The sequence below is a fragment of the Tamandua tetradactyla genome, chromosome 3 (genome assembly GCF_023851605.1).
Source record: "Tamandua tetradactyla isolate mTamTet1 chromosome 3, mTamTet1.pri, whole genome shotgun sequence".
NCBI lineage: Eukaryota > Metazoa > Chordata > Mammalia > Pilosa > Myrmecophagidae > Tamandua > Tamandua tetradactyla.
The window spans coordinates 142,163,427-142,180,476 of NC_135329.1; the positions used below are offsets into that span (position 1 = coordinate 142,163,427).

At 36.4% G+C, this 17,050-nt stretch overlaps 1 protein-coding gene and 1 pseudogene across 1 annotated transcript in view; both read left to right on the forward strand.

The window, feature by feature from the left end:
- Window positions 1-17,050, forward strand: part of MYO3B (myosin IIIB) — a 510,258-nt gene that overhangs the window by 437,478 nt on the left and 55,730 nt on the right. The window lies entirely within an intron of this gene.
- Window positions 12,066-12,803, forward strand: LOC143677742 (transcription initiation factor TFIID subunit 9B pseudogene; annotated as a pseudogene).

Below are 17,050 nucleotides of genomic sequence, written 5' to 3' on the forward strand. Positions count from 1 at the left end.
AATCTCTAAGGTTCATCATGTTGTCATATGTTTCATAAGTTCCTTCCTTTTTAGAAGTGAGTAATATTCTACCGGATGTATATACCACATTTTATTTATCCTTTCAACTGCTGAGAAAAACGCTGCTATGAGCAGCAGTGTACAAATACCTGTTTGTGTCCCTGCTTTCCGTCCTTTTGGGCATCTACTTCAAGGTGGGATTGCCAGGTCATATCATAATTCCATAGTTAACATTGAAGAACCGCTGAACTGTTTACACAGGGGCTACGCCGTTTTACATTCACACCAACGATGGGCAAATGTTCCTATTTCTCTACACCCTCACCAGCACTCATTTTCTATTTTCTAAATAGTATCCACTCTAGTGAATGTACAATGGCATCTCCTGCTTTTGATTTTCAGTTCCCTAGTAGCTAATGATATTGAACATATTTTCACACAGCTATTGGCCATTTATGTATCTTCCTTGGAGAAATATCTATTCAAGTCTTTGCCCTTTTTTTATTGAGTTGTTGGTCTTTTTGTTGTTGGGTCATAGGATTTTTTATATACTCTGGATATTAAACCTTATCAGATATGTGATTTCCAAATATTCTCAATATAAGTTGTCTGTTAACTTTCATGATTAAGAACTTTGATGGAAAAAAGTTTTTAATATTTATGAAGTCCATTTTTTATTTTGTTGTTCATGCTTTGCTTTGGGTGTAAAGTCTAAGAGACCATTGCTAATACAAGATCCTGAAGAAACTTCCCTACGTTTTCATCTAGGAGTTTTATAGTCCTGGTTCTTATATTTAAACCTTTGATACATTTTGATAATTTTTGTGTATGGTGTGAGGGAGGCATCCACTTTCATTCTTTTGCATATGGATATCCAATTTTCCCAGAACCATTTGTTGAAAAGACTATTTTCCCAGTTGAGTGGATTTGGGCATGCTTGCCAAAGATCAATGGGCCATAAACTTGAGGATCTCTTTCTGAACTCTTAATTCTATTCCATTGGTCATGTTTGTCCCTATGCCAGGACCATGCTGTTTTGATTACTGTGTCTTTCACAATAATCATTTCACTTTCAATCTGCTTGTGTCTTTGAATTTAAGGTGAGTCTCTTGTAAAGAACATATAGTTGGGTCATACTTTTTTTTAAAATCCATTTTGCCAATCTCTGCCTTTTGACTGAAGATTTAATCCATTTGCAATTAAGGTAACTACTGATATTGCAGGACTCTCTCCTGACTTTTTGCTATTTGATCTTTGTATGAGACTGATACCTTTTTTATCCCTCAGTTCTTCTATTAATGCTGACTTTCATATTTATTTCTTTTTTGTAGTGTACCATTTTGAGTCCTTTCTCATTTGCTTCTGTATATATTTTTTTCAATTATTTTCTTTGTGGTTACTATGGGATTTAAACTTAAGCATCCTAAATCTATAGCAATCACATTTGATTTGATGCCAGTTTAACTTTGGTGACATACTCAAACACTGTTCCTATACATCTCTAATCCCCCACCTTTTGATGTACTTGTTACAAATTATGTCGGTATACACTGTATATTCCAAACCATAGATTCATCACTACTTTTTATGAATTTTCATTTCAGAACCTGTAGGAAGTAACAAGTAGAATTACACACCAAAAAATACAATACAACTGTATTGACATTTATAATTACCTATATGGTTAAGATTACCACAGAGCTTTATTTCTTTATGCCTCTTCAATCCATTGTGTAGTGCTCTTCCCTTCAGTTTGATGAACTCCATTTAACATTGCTTCTAGGGCAGGTCTAGTAGTGACATAATCCCTCAACTTTTGTTTCTCTAAGAATGTCTCTCTTTCTCATTTTAGAGACTGTCTCCCCAGATATGAAATTCTTGGTTGGCAATTATTTTCTTTCAGCACTTTAAATATTCTGTCCCATTGCCTTCTTGTCTCCATAGTTTCCAATGAGAAAACAGCATTCAATCTTAATAGTGCTTCCTTGTACATAATACATTTCTTTCTCTTGAAGCTTTCCGAACTCTCTCCTAGCCCTTTCCATTCAAAACTTTGACTGCCATGTGCTGGGTATGTTTTTCTTCAAATCTATCCTGTTCAGTGTTCATTGGGATTCTAGAATGTGTGTATTTGTGTCTTTCATTAAATTTGGGGAATTTTCTACCTTTGTCTTTTGAATATTCCTTCTGTCCCTTTCTCTCTTTCTTCTGCTTCAGGAACACCTGCAATGTGTACACTGGTATGCTTAATAATCCTTTACAACCTGTCTGTACCTTTAAAATAACAAAACCTTCACATGAATAGAAATAGCTTTTCTAAATTTGTTCTTTGTGGTCATAGGGTAAAGGAACATCGTTTTCTTTTGGTATGCTTAATTTTATGGCTGGTATTCTTAATATCCGGAGGTTATCAATTCAGGACCAATAAAGCATATGAATTACTCATGACCTGGAAATGAATTAACTTTCATCAGCTTTATTTTTAGCACCTTGTGCTAGCATGTTGACAAGCTAGTCAAGGAAGAAAGGCCTGGTGGACAATCTATACTTATTTCTAGAAAACAGTTCTCACAGACGCTGCTTCATACCTTCCTCTTTGATGAAACATTCTCTCCTTTGGCTCTTCACTGAGAGCAAAGAAACCAATAACAAAACTCACCTTTTACATTTGCATAGTGCTCAAGTTTTCAAACTACTTCATATACATAGTTTAATTTGGATATCCAAACCCATATCAAGGGACAGGGGCAGTATTCCTACTTTACGGATACTGAGACCCAGGGCTGTGACTGATCTTTCCATCCTCAGGCTGGCATAGCAAAGTGACCACACATAATTGCAGGTGATCAGTAAAGAGTAGCTAATGGATAAGAATGAAAGACAAGAGGGCTTTGGCAGAGGGCGATCACTAAAGCATTCTCTAGATTGTACAACTAAGTGGTAGAACCAGGATCAGAATCCAGGACTTTCAGCTCTAGTTCCAGTGATTTTTCCTAAACCTACATAATGCTGCTATATACCCTGTGAGTACTCAATGCATGTATATAAAATTGCATCTTAAGAAAAACCTGTATGGTCGTTTATAATCACCAATATGTTTGGTTACAAGATGATTGTATTGTAAGCTTTTTATCGACAAGTAATTTCACAGCTAACAAATTAACCTAAGCAATAAAGAAGATTTATTGGGTCACTTAATCAAAATGTCCATTGTACATTAAGCATTGATTAGGACTCAACACCCTGTTCTTTGTGAGATTCCCCAACTCTGTCATCCTTTTTGGTTTAACTTCATTTGTGGTTGGTTCCCCTTACAATGGCAAAATGGCTCCAGTAGATCTTGGCTTCACATTTAAGCAAAACCCTGTTCAGAAGAAGATAGAGTCTCTTCTCCAAGAATTTAGTCACCGCCACCCCTAAATAATCCCTTCTACCAGAGGAACACCACAAGCTAATTGGCTGATGCCTGGGTTATTTGAACCAGTCACTTTAAAATGACCCCACTTTTGGTTCTTGATTTCCAAAAAAACAGGGAAGGGATTATCCTGACTTAGACATAGTAGAGCCCATCCCTGGATTTGGGAGTGGGATCAATCTCTCTCAAATACATAACTTCTATGCATTGTGGGAGGAGTGGAATGGATATTGGGGAGAAAGTGTTCATTGTATCAGTTGAGGTTCACTCAAGAGACAGAAATCACATCAATTATTTTAACAGAGGGAATTTAATAGAACAAATTGTTAACCAGTGTTAGAGAACTGAAAAGGCAAAAGAAGTAAGCTGCAATATCCCAGAGATAATAACTTTAGGAAGAAGCTGCCACCTTGAAGCTTGAGGAACAAAGAATAGAGATTGTGATTGTTAGAATTTAGGCTTGGATGCAACACCCAGTTGAGCAGAAGCCCAGACTTCTGAGCAGGGTCAGTGTCCAGCTGATGCTGGTGTCTCTCAGGGATGCAGTGGGGCTGGTTCTGGTCATGTGGAGAAACTACAATTGGAACTACCTGCTACTACTGGAATCAACTATTGTTGCCATTATGAAGATGGTTGCTGTGTTGACATTGACATGAACAAGAAGTAAATAGGAAGAAGCAAATCCCACCTTCCCCTTCCAGACTTGCAGTCTCCTTCTAGCACCTGCTGTTGGTCGAGTCTACTAGGGAGTCATATGGCAGAGGAGAAAGCTGATTTGCAGGGTTCCATGTGGCATCACAAAGAGTAGATTTGGAGCTAAGAGTAACAGCTACTCACCAGCACATCCCTTTAGTTATTCAGCATTCATATTTGAACTTACATTCAACATCAAAAGCACATTTATGCTCCCGCTTAACAAGATGTAACTATCCTACATACAAGGATATATTAGGATACATACAATGATGTTTTCACCCTTTTCCCAATATAAGCAGACACAAAATCCTAAGAGTCATACATAGTATCCATCTCTGGGAGATAGTCTCAGTAGCCACCTCTGGGCCATGTTAATTGCTGTCCAAATTCAGTCACAGTTCATCTGAATATTAAACTGTAAAGCTAGCTACCACAACAACCCCTGTATAAAATAAAGGCAAGAAGGAAAATGAAAAGAAATGAGTGTGTTTATATATAAAACATGCACATAAAAATCAAGGGACTCTTATTGTATACTTAGGTGGTTTGTAAGGTTTGGATGTTCATGTGGTGTGTGAATATATCTCAATACAACTGCATTTTACAAAATCAAGGGGAAAATATGAGCTGCTGTTATAGGCTGTGTGGCTATAAATGAAATTTATTTATTATATTATATAAATATATTATGAAATATAGGCTGTAAATGAAAAGTCATAGTTGATGCTTATAATTTCCTTATTCTTTACTTACTCCATGATCCCTCAGTCAGGACCTCAGCTTGTTGAGGTTCTTAACCTAATAAGGTAATCCCAACTCATTCCTGAAGGGTCTGAATTTTCAATGGTTCTGTATGTTTGTTTTTTATTGCTGTAGTTTTCCATTAACTTTTACTATTGAATATGGAAGCACTGAGTAGTGTATTGAGAACCTCCTGGGTTCCAGACATAACCCTCTTTGCCCCAATTAAGTATTGCCAATTCCTGTTAATCGGTATCAGTCTATTCCGTAAAGTGATCCCTTTCTTCGCCTTTTTGGTTCAGACATAAAGGGCCAAAATGTCAAGCGACTGTCTTGTCTTCCAATTCAATGGAATCATTGTAGCATTCCTGGTAGAAGCATTTCTTTCTCAGGTGCCAAGACCTCCAAACTAACAGAACTCAAAATTGCAGGGACAGGAAATAAAACTATATACAACTATTTTAATTATCTAGGAAGTTATTTAAAAATACTATAGTGGCCCCATTACCTGTAACTTATCACTCCCGAAAATATATATTTTACCTGAGACTTTAATCTCCTTTTGGGCAAAATCTGTATCATGTTCATGTTTGTATTTCCAGAAGGGCCTATTATACTATCTGTTACATTGTAGGCAGTCAATAAATGCTAGTTGACTGGCAGCTAGATATGGGCTAACTCGTTAGTATCAGATGACTGAAAACTTTTCATTTTTATGTTGCTACCTCACACGTGATAGCTAGGTTTCTCCAGTCTTTGGAATTTAAATAAGCCTTTTCTAGTACTCTGTGACCAGGCAACCCAGTTTTTTGTCTATGACTTTCTCAAAGGAGATGATGGGTCCCACCCCACTTTAGAGTATCATGATTTTTGGGTAGTGTTTAATATAGCTATGCACTTTAGTATCTTAGATTTTAGAAGATTCAGTTTACTGTCAATGAATTTAAACTAGGAAACATTTCATTAGTTCCTTTCCCCAAGTGCTAAGGAGCTTCTGAAATGTGAAACAAAGCAGTCTTCCACTGCCTGGCACTCCTTCACAACATCGAACACTTAATGAAAATGTTTTCCTCAAACTTCAAACATTCCCAAATATTAAATGTGAAGAGGAAAGATTTTGCTCTAAGTGTTTTGGAAATACAGGGTATGTGAGAGAGGGAGAGAGAGTGTGTGTGTGAATGTGTGCATGTATATGTATGTATATTTCTCCTGTTAATACATCTGAAATAAATTTAATATTATGCCCACACCCTCTCTAAACCATGTGTCATAAACAAACATACCTGTTTGGGTTTGGTTGGTTTCCAGTGTTCTTCTCAAGAGTTTATTTGGAAGAAGTAGGAGGAGCATATGCCCTCCTCAAAACACAGACAAGCTATCGGTCTGAGGTCATAGGTTCTCACGGTGGTGTGCTCTTGGCTTGTAAAGTCTGGCACTATAGCTTAAAACCTGAGGTGGGCTGTTTGGTGAGAGGAGACAAGAGTAGGCAAGAGGGTGGCAATGCAGATTAATTTTTATTAGATCCATTTTACCGAAGTACAATTTTAAGGCCTGGCTTGGACTTTAAAAATAGAACAGTTGTTCTGTACATAAAGTTTAAACTTCTCCTTAGCTATGAAATACTTGGTTTTAAATAAGTGATGTCAGAGATAGTTCCCTGTGATTGGGTATTGAAAACTTAGTGCACATTTTTTTGTTGAAGTATTTCAAAAGCATCCTAAGGTAAATACAGTGAAAACTTAAATTACAATTAAAATTTGCATTTTACATTAATTTATGCTTTGTAAAAATGTATTAAATGCCCTAAGTTAATGTATTCACTGTATTATCCACAGTTTGCACTCATTTCTCAGCACCAACTGCTAAAATGTTTACATTATTCACTACAAAGTTTGCCTTAAAGAGTAGATATTGTGGTCTAAGTAAGTAGGGTCCCCAGGAATTAAACAGTCTGCAGCTGGTGTGTGTGGCATTACATGGAAGACCTGAAAAGCTTGTCTAAGGCTTGGATCTTTAACAGTAGCTCCCGAGTGCTTAGCACTTTCTTAGAGAATCACTTTTGTTACAGAAATACTGTATATTGTAGGGGCAGCATATTGTTTTTAAGAAATCCACATTCTGATTAGGCTTTAAATCCTGGGCAAACTAAAAGTTTATGGATTGAATTCCATTGTTCAGCATGCCTGTAGAACATGTCACTATAAAAATAACTACCTGTATATAAAAGCAGTAGAAATACATTTCTTGGTTGGGAAACTAGAAAAATGGAGAAAATGCAAGCAGCAAAACATTGAAGAACCAGCATCAACAAGTTAAAAGATTTGTGATCTGTAAACAATATGCGTTGGGAGTTTATTTGATCATGTTTTGAGGCCAGGAAAATGTCCAAATCAAAGCATCATCAAGGTGATACTTTCTTCCTGGAGACCCACTGCCGTTGATTCTTGGCTACTCTGCCACATGGCAAAGTGCATGGTGGCATCTGCTGGTCTCTCCCTTCTCTTCTGGGTTTCATTGATTTTAGCTGCTTGCTTCCTTGGTTTTCTCTCTCCTTGTCTGAATTTCACTCTCTCATAAAGGATCCCAATAAGAGGATTAAGATGCATTCTGATTGAAGTGGGTCATACTTTAACTGAAGCAGCCTCATCAAAAGTTCTACTTACAATGAGTTTACACCCACAGGAATGGATTAACTTTAAGAGCATGTTTTTTGGTGATACATACAGATTCAAACCACCACACAGAGTGTGCACATTTTCTGTTCAGGACATTGCCAAATTGCTTTCCAAAAATCAGTGCAAATTTTCCTCGCACCAGCGGTCTATGAGTGTATTAGTTTGTTAAGCTATCGGAAAGAATACACCAGAAATGAAACAGCTTTCAAAAGTTCTAAGCCTGTGAAAATGCCCAAACAAAGGCATCGAGGGAAAGATACCTTAATTCAAGAATGGCTAATGTGTCTGGAACACCTCTCTCAGCTAGGAAAACACATGGCTGGCATCTGCTGGTCACTTGCTCCTGGACTCCATTAATTTCAGCCTCAGTTACTGTGGGGTTCCCTCATTTTGCTTTTCTAGAGCTGGCTTTGGTCTCTTGGCTTCCCTTAACTCCCTCCCAGGTTCTGGCTTGCTTAACATCTCATGGGAAGTCATGTGGTAACATCTTCTGGGCTCCAAGCATCTCCAAACATCCATGTCTCTGTTCTGAGCTCTCTCCAAAATGTTTCAACTTTTAAAGGACTCCAGTAAGCTAATCAAGGTGCACCTGTAATGACTGGAGTCACTTCTCCATCTAATCAGAAGGTTATACCCACAATAAGTGCGTCACATCTCTGTGGAGATAATCAAAAGTTTCTAGCCTACAATATTAAATCAGGGTTACTAGAAACAGCTGCCCCCACAAGATTGGTTCAGGGTTAAAGCTCTGCTTTTCTGGGGTACATTATACTTTTAAAACTGGCACAATGAGCCTTTCCTTTTTCCATATCCTTACCAACCCTTAGAATTTTCAGATTGAATAAATTTTTCCAGTCATAAGTGCAATGGTATATCATGTTCCTTGCTTTTCTTTAATTAATAATAAAAATGATCACTTTTTTCATATATTAATGGGCTTTTGAATTTCTTTTCTGTGGACTTCCTATTCATGTCCTTTACCAACTTTCTTTTGCACTTTCTTTCATTGATTTATAAGAATTATTTCTAATTTGTGGGTATTAATTTATTGGTTATATGCATTGTAAAATGTATTCCCCTAGTCTATGTCTCATTTATATTTGCATATAGTATCTTTTTTTAGACAGAAACTTTCACTTTAATATAGTAAGAATGATCAAGTTGTGTCTTTTTAATGGTTTGTACTTTTTGTGCCTTGTTTAAGAAATCCTTCCCCAAGCCAAAGATACTAAACTTTACAACCTTTAAAAGTTTTTAAGTTTTGTTTGGCATATGTAGGTACCCACTCTACCTCAAATTTATTTTTGTATATGATATGAAGGAGGGTATAATTTTATTTTTTTCTATATGGGTAACCAGTTGGTCCCACTCTATTTAATAATACATCCTTTCCCTACTGAACTATAAAGTATCTCTATCACTGACAAAGTTTCTAAATCTGTTTCTTGATTTTCTATTCCATTCCATTTTTATAATTGCCCATCCTTATACTGATACACAGTCTTAATTATAACCACTTTATAATAAATTTTTATATTTGGGAAACAAGCTTAAATATCCCATCTTTCATCCTCACATCTGGTTGTTCTTCCTCAAACTTGACAATTTTTGCTCATCTGATTTTCATATGAATATTAAGATTTGTTCATCAAGTTGCATACAAGATATGTTGGGGTTTTTATTAGAATTGCCCTAAAGTTATAGTTTTAATTGGGAAAATTTCTGTCCTTGTAAACAACAAATATTGTACCTATTCAGTTTATTCAAGCTCTCTTTTATGTTCTTCAACAACTTTTTAAAAAAATTTTCTATATGTCTTGCACATCTTTTGTTAAATTTGTTCTTAAGTACCGTACTTGTTATCTATTGCCACATAATAAAACATCCCTTAGTGGTTTAATACAACAGACTTTTCTTGTCTCACAGTTTCTGAGGGTCAAGAATTGAGAAGCATCTTAGCTACGTGGTTTTGGCTCAGGAACTCTTATGAGGTTGTATTCAAAGTGTCAGCAAAGGCTGTAGTCATCTGAAGGCTTTATTGGGGCTGGAGGATCTGCTTCCTAGATGGCTATTTGCACAAGGCCTCAGTTCCTCACTGGCTTTTGTAAAAGCCTCAATTCCTCACCACATGGGCCTCTCCTTAGGCCTACCTTAGTATCCTTATAACATGGAAGCTGGCTTCCCTCAGAATAAGGGACTTGAGAGGTTGAAGCTGCAGCATCTTTTTATAACTGAGCCTTGGAAGTCACATTTTGTTTTTCCTGTAATATTCTATTGGTAACAAAGATCATCGCTATTCAATGTGGGAAGGGACTAGGACGTGAGCAACCATCAAAGGAGGTAGGGATCACTAGGGGACATCCTAGGGGCTGGCCACCATTACATTTAAATTTCTGTTGCTGTTTTGAAAGGGATTTCTTTGTATTACATTTTGTAATTGCTTATTACTGGGATGTATAAACACTATTGATTTCTGTATGTTGATTTTGAACATCAACCTGCTGGGCTCTTAATACTTTTGATAGTTTATAGATTATCTCATATTACCTATATAGAATATCATTCACCACAAATAAGAAAAAAACTTTCCTCATTTCCAATTATACCCTTCTTTTTCTTGCTTTATCACATTGTCTAGAATATTCAGCATCATATTAAATATAAGCAGTGTTAATGGATATGATTGCTTGGTACCTGATCTTAATGAGAATGTCTTTAAAGTTTCAGTATTATGATTTTCATTGTGAATGTTTCATTAATTATTTTTATAATATCAATAAATTATCTTCTATTCCTAGTCTAATAATACTTTTTATAAGTGTTATATTTTTCCAAAAACTGTTTCTGCATCTACTTAGATGAACCTATGACTTTTCTAGTTTAGTCTGATAGTGTGGTATATTGGTATGGTAATTAATACACTTTAAAAAATATTGAACCATCCTTGAAATCCTGGAATTAATCTTACATGATCATTAGGTATTTTTTATATACTGTTGATGCTAATGCTTTATGTAGGACTTTTGTAGTCTTTTCCTCAGAGCTTAGAATAGTTCTGTCAAATCAGTAACTTAAGTAAATGTTTCACAGAGGTTTGTTCACAGAACCCTGACTGACAGAGCTCTGCAATACTTTCTGACCGTGCTGCTTCTGGTCTACCATGGCCAATGTACCAACAATTCATTGTTAGCTATAATACTCCAGTCAGTTTTCCTGTGCAGAAAAGCTTAAGTCAACCCTATGTGCTGAGCCCCCAAAAAATATATATAAGCTTGAGTTATCTAGGGCAAAAAGAATTAGTGCTCAGAGATTGAGGTCTTTTTTGCAGATTCGCCTGACAGTGGCTAAATATCTGCAAAAGTAGCAATGAACGTTGAGACTATCCTAAAAGACATAATTAAGCTTAGAATGAAAGAAGAATAGAAATTAGGCGTATGCAAAACAGCAGGAAATGTTTCAGGCAGAGGGAATAGTACAGAGACTGGGAGACAAAAGAAAACAGGAAACATAAAAAGGGACAGGAAGACAGATCTAGAAGAGCCTCATAAATAGGCTCAGAATTTTGGATCTTAACCTAATGACATTTCCTTTTGTAGGGCATTTTGCTCATGGTAGATATTCAATTAACATTTTTTTAATGATTTAATGCAATAGACAAATGGATTTCCTCCTTTACCTGCATCTTCTTGGTAAATGGAAAACCCCAAACACTTCTTTTCAAATAGCTATAGCCAGTGGTGGCTCCAGAATCTCCACATAGACAGATATCAGGAATGCAGCCTACTTGGTTAGAGATTCGCTAGAAGCCTCATCTTAAAGCCTTTTATATAGTAGGTCTTATGCTTCTACTAGAAACTGTGTGTTTATTTGAGGTGATTGTGGAGGCAGTGCTGGTACAGGTTATAAGGAAGGGACCCTTAAAGCCCTACCAAACTGCCTTTCAGTCCTGATTGGCTGCTGCCTCCTGTGCAAAGTTGGGTCTTGCTCAACACTCACAATTTTAGCTAGGCAGTTTAACCTCACCCTAGTTTATTAAAAAAAAAAAAGCTAATATTTACTGTAAGTACAATAACAATGTTGTGCTTGTGATGATGGTGGTGTATGCTAATGGGCTATCCTTTCAGGAAGACTCTTGCATGGCAATTTTAACAAAATTGTATAAAAATGCAATGGAACAGAGCCAAAAGATGTGTGTCATTACTAATAAGTAAAAGCAACTCAAAAGATTGACATTTATCATCATCTGGTATAAGATAGACCTCAAGGTTTGGCAGGACAACAAGTCTAAGGCAGTCCATGGATTTATAAATACATTTTATCCACTTTTCAAGGAGAAAAAATTCCTTGCCAGAGCAAAGGTACTTTTGTGCAACATAACTTTGCAAAGAACAAAAGATTAGGAGTGTAATCAGACTCAGGTTCATTTAGACTGGACTACCAACAGGTTTGGAAAATTTCTAGGAAGCTGAAGGGACAGGAGCTCCTGGGGTTTGATCTCACTCAAAGAAACAATTTGGAATGATGACTGACTGAATAACATGGAGTCAAGCAAGATGGCAGCTTCTAAGAACACTTTAAAAGATGCTTTGGTGATCTTTTAGATCCTGAGGGATATGGGAATTACAGAGTACAAATCAAGGGTTATAAATCAAATGTTGTAATTTGCTTTCCAAAGCTGTGACTACAATTCTGGATGATGCAAAAATTTATTCAAACCAGAGTAAGAAACCAATGTTGATGCAGGTGATATGAGACTGGCAATCTTGTGTCATGCTGACCAATCTTTTACCTCTCCTTCCCCAGGAGATTTTTTTACTGGATATTGCAAGGCAGTAAAATCAAACCCTTAACAACTTATTAAGCCATACACAGGACCTAAACTCCCACCTGACAGATACTGCTTAATAGCACCAAACTATAGGCTGAAGTCCTTAATTAAAAAGGGACCCAACCAATGAAGACCAGTTCCACGGTTAAGTGTTGGTGCTGTTTAGCAGACCTACCACTCCTACCATCGTGGCCCCACGAACAGTATTTGTCTCAAATCAAGTTGCAACTCCAGTGTCAGTACAAGTCAAAGATTTACGGTGAAGATTCCACCATCTCAGTCCACACCTGCCAAACCAGTTCCTGCAACAACTGCAATTCAAAATGTTCTAGTTAATCTTTCAGTGATCGGGCCCAAGAATATTACCATGCTTTTGTCACAGAATACTGCCAATGAATCAAACCCACTAAAGAGAAAACATGAAGATGATGACAATGATACTATATAAGGAATGTAGTTTATCTTAGATGCATTTCAAAAGTATATTTGATTGGGCAGTGCAACAGTGGCTCAGTGGCAGAATTCTCACCTGCCATCTGGAGACCTGGGTTTGATTCCCCGAGCCTTCCCATGCCAAAAAAAAAAAAAAAAAAGTGCACTTGATTTTGAGCCCAATACATTAGAACTAGAACATTCTAGATGTTCTCAAGTTGTACCCTAGAAAACTTAAATATAGTTTGCAATATTTTTCACTTTAGTTAAAACTGTTAAATTTCATTAGTAAGAGTAGAAATGTTTTCTCATTAGGCTTTAACTACAAAAAGATAAGTAGTTATTTCTTAAGAGTTTTATTAATACCAAGCAGTTTTCTGCCATGTATCACTGATAGCAACACTTAAGTTTCAATTTCTGCAGTAGGGTCAGTGACTCATCTTTAACAGCGTAATTTCTAATCTGTACTAAAATACTACTGTCTTTTTAAGATAGTCACTTTTATTGTCACTAAATTCTTTGACCAAATCTCTCAATTTAGGAAACATTTCTGAGATTGATTTAAAGGAATTCTAAATCCCTTTTGAATGTATTGACTTTTTGGTCTTTCCTCATGTCCCACTTCCTCTCAACACCCTTTTTAGATCCCATTTGTTTTCTGTATCCCCTACAGGCTTAAGTTTTTCCCCATTCCTCTTAAATTAAAAAGCCAAAACCAATAATTTTAAAGTAACATTCCTGATAGTACAATTTAGTATCATGTTTATATTTTTAAAACATGCTTTACATAAATGATGCTGTTTCACTTTAAATTGAAATTTGTATTTGCTCTTTTTTTCTACATACAAGAGCAATTTGATTTTTCCCTTGCCTTTTGTGCCTGTTGACTTTTACTCTGCTTTTGACATGCAGTCAACTGCATTCAGTTTCAGTCTTTTATTCCAAGGTGATAACTCCACCCATTCTAGAGTAGTAAATTTAACATTGGAGATGCAAAAACTTATTAAAGGCTGCATTGATAAGTTATATTTGCATTGGACCAAGGAAAAACCACTACAGAGCAAGTGTTTTCTTCCTTTCTAGCATATATAATGTGCATTGACCACTACTTCTTGAACCTCCTATTGCTATAATTCAAGTCCTTTTCTAGCTTGTTCCTGAAGATTTTGCATACAAGATGGATCAAACCCCAAAGTAGATTCTAATGGTTCTCCTTCTTCAATAAGGTCAATAAGGAAAACAAATTTGCATGGTAAGACTTGCCTTCAGGTGAATTCTGCCTAGGTTTCCCAATATGGCTATGTTGCTAAACATTTTTCCCTATTTTTTTATTTATGGACATCTAAAAATTGTATTGCGAAAGATTGCAAAGCTTTCACAAATATAACCCGACCTGTTTTGTATTTCTTGAATTTAAGTAAATTTAACTTAGGTATACTTTTATAGAATTTTCAAAAATAAGTGGTTCATATAGCTTAGAATTTATAGCCAAGGAGCCTCAAAGCTTAAAACATCACATTTCATATTAGGATGGTGCTTGATAAGTCTGAGAGAAAACTTTCCACAACAAGATAGAAATGTCCATCATAGTTTGAAAACTTATTAAAAACAGATCTGATCAACATCATAGAAGAGAAATGTCTATTATATAGCATAGAATATTCTAACTTAAATGTTCTCAGGGAGGCAGCATGTCAGAAGGCTTAGGTTCTAGTCCTGGCTCATCATTTACCAACTGTGTAACCTTATTTCACCTCTGGGCCTTAATCTTCTCTCCTGTAATAGGAAAATAACATCTAATCTGCCTACCTCACAGGGATGTTCTGAGGGTTTAGTTGGTATATATGAAAGTTCTTTCAAAATTGTAAAATGCTATACAACTATAAGGATTTTTTATTGTATTTGTTCTAAAGTTATTCATAAAAATTTGAACATTTAGCAAAAAAGAAGCAATTTGGGGAAGGTTTGAGGATGAAGGTAGAAAGTTTAGTGTAAAAACTGCTGCTTTCTTTCTTAGTATCTGGGAAAGAAAATGGAACAAATAAGCTTTGGGGCAAACATATATGGGGTAGAGTCAAGCCTGGGAGGAGCAGCACTGTTTTTGAGGCAACATGACCTCACTGCCCTCTTCTCAGATTCTTGTCTTATTGCCAGGTTTCCTTATCCAACTACATATCTCTGGGAGCCTGCCTTATACTGCTGCTAAAATGCACCTCTGACAGTGCAGCCCAAATTTACAGTTGCCCAACGACTCAAATCCTCTCCTCCAAACCCAGGAAAAGATCCAGTTTCTACCAGTCCCTTCATCTTTTCCACAAATTCTCATCCATCATCTTCCTCACCCCACTCCTTTCCTTTTCCTACTTCTTTATTCCGCTCTTTCCTTTTCCTTAAAAAAAAATCTCAACAGGAGTTGTGGTTCCTAAGTCCCCCCAAAAGAGTGTAATAAGTCTCAGCAATCGGCATTAAATATTTAAACCTTTTGTTAAGAAAAACAATTGTCATTGTGGCTTTTCTCTTTTGGGGCTTGGGAAGAAAAACAATGGGATTTTCTCTTTTGCTCTTTCACAAAATCCCATCCTGAGCTTACTCTCTGGAGGTCAGCAGATCCCTTTCAGCAACAGCTAACTTCAAAGGGTGTGAAAGTAGCAGCTTGACTAGGAGACACAAACCCTTCTCCTCAGATACCCGTCAAGCCACAGCTGGATGAGTCTGGGGGATTCTGGCTGCTTCCCCTGCCTCTAAACTGCTGCCACACTGAGAATCCACACCCCACAGTTCTAATGCAATTCGATTGGAGTCTAATTCTAGTAAGTGTTGTAGTATACTTGTGTGTATAACTAACCTCACTGTGGTTGTGAGGTGGGGCTTGCTGGGTCCTTTCTCACTAGGCCTTCTCACATGGGGCCTTAGGAACATTGCATCACTTTTTGATTTGTCTCCACTGCTCCCTTGGCCACATTCAAAGTCTCCATGAGAAATGGAGATGACATGTCAAGGCCAGAAGCATAGCTTTTCTGAATTTTCATTTTAAGGCTGTTGGTCTCTATTTCACATCTGAACCCAGGTCTTTGCTCGGAAGGATCCATTTCTTTAGAATGCATTTCTGGTGCAGGAAAATCAGAACAGGTACTAAGATTTTCTGCCTATAGTAACACCAACACCACCTAGGTTAAGTGCATTTCAGGCAATATCTTATTTAATCCTGACAACACTTTTATAAGTAGGTACCATTCTTATCCCCTGGTGAGAAAACAAGTTTAGAAAGGTTTAGTAATTTGCCCAAAGTCAGACAGCTGGCAAGGAGTGAAGACAGGTCTCAAATTCAGATCTCACAATGAAAGAGAAAAAAGAAAGTTTTCTATCTGAAGATGTAATCTTTCATATATAGCAGTAACCTTAAACCTCAGAAAGCAAACTAATTTACAAAAGACCGTTTTGTTTACAAGATATCCTGGCAAAGAGTTATGTTTACTCTCTTCTGTCCCGTTCTTGCTCTCTTTCTCTGTCTATAGCTGTGTTCACACAATGCCAAACAAAAAATCAAAACAAAAATATGGAAAAATCCAGATTTATGAAGTCTTATATACAAGGTACAAAAAGTTTTTAATTATTTTAAAACTTTTGACTCAGAATTGCTGTGCCCCTGTGGACTCTTATATATCCTTCAACAAACTTGGAAAATGTTTTAAAATAGAAGCAAGGAGGTGTAAGTATCTCAAGCAAAGCTATAGATGAAGCTTTCCTCTTTTTTTAAAAAAAAAAAGAAAAACAGAATCTGTGCACCCATCCCCACTTTCATGAAGTATTTATTTACCAATTAGTCAGCACTGTGAACTGGTTGAATTAATGATCTTTCATATGATTTATGCATAGCTTTTATTAATTGAGCCTGGGAAGATAAGAGTAGATATAAATTAATGTGGAAAATGTCTTACTTTTCATCCCTTTAAGGAAATACAGTTCTCTTCACTATCTTTACCTGTTTTTTCTCTTTAAAAGTTTCCTGAATTTTAGTTTAAAAAAAAGGGGGGGGTTATATAACTACTTTAAACCCACTCTTAGGGAATGGGTGTTGGTTTGGACCTTTCAGATTTGTTAACAAGGTTAATAAGTTCTTTTATTGATCTGTAGCTCAACTCAATAATTGCAATATTTCAAAAAGAAAAGGCAATAGGTTTAAGTTAAAAGGTGACTTAGAATTTCCAGCATTGCCATCAGCCAAACAAGCTTGTGATGAATTATTTTAAGCTGACTGCCTTT